The following is a 3,200-nucleotide window of genomic DNA, read 5'->3' as shown; positions in this document are numbered from 1 at the left end:
GAAATAGTTTAGTGAGAAGTCTTTTTATTTGTTTTGAAAAATATTTTATTTCTAATTTTATCCCATAATTTATTTATTAACTTTTTTTATCTGTTAGCTTTCGTTGATTATCTATTCATTTTTTTTTATCTGTTCAAAATTTTTCCATATCTATTCAAAAAGTTTCCTATCTGTTCAAAATTTTTCCTATATGTTTAACTTTTTTTACCATATCTGTTTAATTTTTTAATCCTTTCAATTCAAATTTTCCTTATCTTTTTAAATATTTGTCCAAATAAAATTCTATTTATCCAAATTCACACAATTTTCAAATTTTCTCTCTATCTGTTTTTCTATCAAATTCTCTTTTCTTTTCTCTCTATCTGTGTCTCTCTCTATCTTTATTTTTTCTCTTTTCTCTCTCTATCTATTGAAAAAAATCTATATTCAAATTTTGTTTTGGTATCTGTTGAAATACCAAAACAAACCAAATTCTATTTGTTCAAATCTTTCTTCTCTCTCTCACTCTCTCACTCTCTTTCTCTCCCTATCTGTTGCAATTTGTTTCATCACCATAATCAATAACAACAACAACAACAAAAACAAATCTCAGATCTTGGTTATTTGGGAAGCAAATCGAGAGAGCTTTTTAGATGGTTTTTCCAAAAAAAGTTTCTTAGAGGTTGTTCAAACTTTTGAACCCGAAACATCATTTGATGGACAATTAAGGGAATCAAATTGGGAGAGCTTTTCAGATGTCTTCTCTTCTGAGGAGGTTCTCTCTGCAGAACTCTATTATGAGATTCCATAGTCTTGTCCACTGCCTATTGGAGACGGAACAACTGTTGTGGGCGTCCAAGTCACAATTGTGGCAGAGAATGAGGTTGTCGCTGGTCTCTCTCCCTTCATTTTTTGATACGAATCTGCCATTGACAACTACACACTCAAGTTCAGAGATTCAGAACTATCGATTGCACAAGAGGTATCAAGTTCCAATAATGATTCATCCCACTAAAAGTATCATCACTAATAGCACTAATGCATTAAAAAAGTAAAAAAAAAAAAAAAACACAACTCTAAGACCAAAACATCACATCATTAATGGCGGGACCCACTGCCACCTAATTAGTGGGATCACTAATTAGTGCTCCCAAGCATTTTTCATCAAGTTCAAACCCTAACAGAGTTGGAAGTCAAGATCTATGCGAGGCCGAAGGCGGCGGCAGTTGAGAAAGGAGAGGACGGTGGCAGAGATCGGATCAGAGGCGGCGATGAGGGATAGCGTCTGAGGCGGATCTCAGATTTGCAGATCTAAGTCATCATCATTATCTCACACACACACATATAGAGGGAGAGAGAGTAGAGTGAGAGGTCGTTGGCATTGGTTCTGTGATATGAGATCGCCAGTATCGGTTGTGCTACCACTGAGGCTTATTTTGGGAAGTTGGCTTTTAGTCATTTTTTTTTTTGTTTGTAAGAAAAGTTAAAAGTTAATTTTTTTGAATTTTTTTCCATTTGGGAAAGTGGTTTTTAGCTAAGGATAAAATTACAATTTTACCCTTCATGAGTCAAAATATACTTACATGGGTGAAGTTGTAATATTTTAAACTAAATAGGGGTAGTTTGGTCATTTGATTATGATTTGACATCATAAACAAATATTAATCAAAAAAGTCAAAAGTCACTTTTTACCAACTTCTCAAATCATTTATTTAAAAATGTCAAAAACTTGGTTAAAAGCCAAAAAGTCACTTTTTACCATCTTCCCAAAATAAGCCTAAATCCGAGTTGACCAAGGGTTGTTTTGAAAAGTTGGTAAAAAATTAATTTTTGGTTTTTTATTAAATTTTTTGGCTTTTTTGGAAGTAATTTGGGAAGTTGGTAAAAAGTTGACTTTTTATTTTTTAATTTAATATTTATTTATGGTGTCAAATCAAATTAAAATGATCAAAATATCCTTACCCAACATAAAAGATTTATTTTTTTATTTTTTTTCATAGGCCCTAATTTGTAATTTTACAGCTGCGTTTTTAGCATTTGTCAAATAACTTTTCTGGCGTTTTTGACAATCACGTTTTTAGACATTTTATCTAAAAATGTGACTTTTTACCATGTTTCTAAAATAGCAATAAGGCGACGGTGGCAGCGGGATCGGTAACGGTAGTGCGGTCTTGATTAGAAGCCATCAAGAGAAAAAGAAAAGAGTGAGAGACAGTAGAGAGAAGAGAGAGAGAGAGGGCAATAATTAGGGTTTAGAAATGATAGTCTTTACGATAACTATATTATATATATATGGGGTAGTTTAGTCTTTTCACAGAAATATGTCCTTATGGATATAGTATTTTCGCATGTGGACCTTTGACTAATAGAAATTAAATTTGGATTTATGGCATGAGCACCCCAAATATATATATATATATATATATATATAAATTGTAGTCACTTATTTGGACTATTAAAAGAAGAGAAAGACAATTAATTTCTCATACAATTTATTTTTTGAACCATTTCAAAATTGAAGAGATTTTTTTAGAGGGGCAAAATTAAAGATATTGAGAGAGAAAAGAAATGAGATAATTAATAATTTTATATAAAACTAAAATTGTCCATCTATGTACTAAAAAAAAGGTAAATTAGTTTGAGCAAAATTTTACATTAGTCTTTTTAATTTAAATTTAAACAATTTGAATTTTATTGTAAAGTGGTCCTTTTATCAAGTGTAGTTAATATTTTGAACCAAAAAAAAAAAAAAAAAAAAGATCAAGTGCAAAACTTTGATCAAAGTGGAATTTAAAATAAATTGTAGAAACCATTAGTGTAATTTATTCAATATAATGATGTTCAAAATTCAGACGATAAATGACAAAAAAATGTAGGATTGAAATTTAAATGAGAAAATTAGTAAAAGTCTATTTTAAAGAGGGTGTAAGGCATTAAATTCTACAATTTATTTTTTATTTTTTTTGTGAGAGGTACACTCTTTGTGAAATTTTGTGGTGAGAAGTAAATTTTATTGTTTTAGATGACATTTTATTTTCAATTTTACCCTTTAATCTATCTGTTGAATTTTTTTATCTATTCAATTTTTTGTAACCTATTTGTTGAAATATTTTTTATTTGTTCAATTTTTTTGAACATATTTCCCCTATTTGTTGAAATTCACCAAACTTTTTTTTTTCTTTCTATGTATTGAAATTTTGCCAAACAAATTATTTGTTGAA

The sequence above is a fragment of the Camellia sinensis genome, chromosome 11, assembly GCF_055761805.1.
Source record: "Camellia sinensis isolate YWXY chromosome 11, ASM5576180v1, whole genome shotgun sequence".
Taxonomy (NCBI): Eukaryota; Viridiplantae; Streptophyta; class Magnoliopsida; order Ericales; family Theaceae; genus Camellia; species Camellia sinensis.
This window is presented reverse-complemented; position numbering follows the sequence as displayed.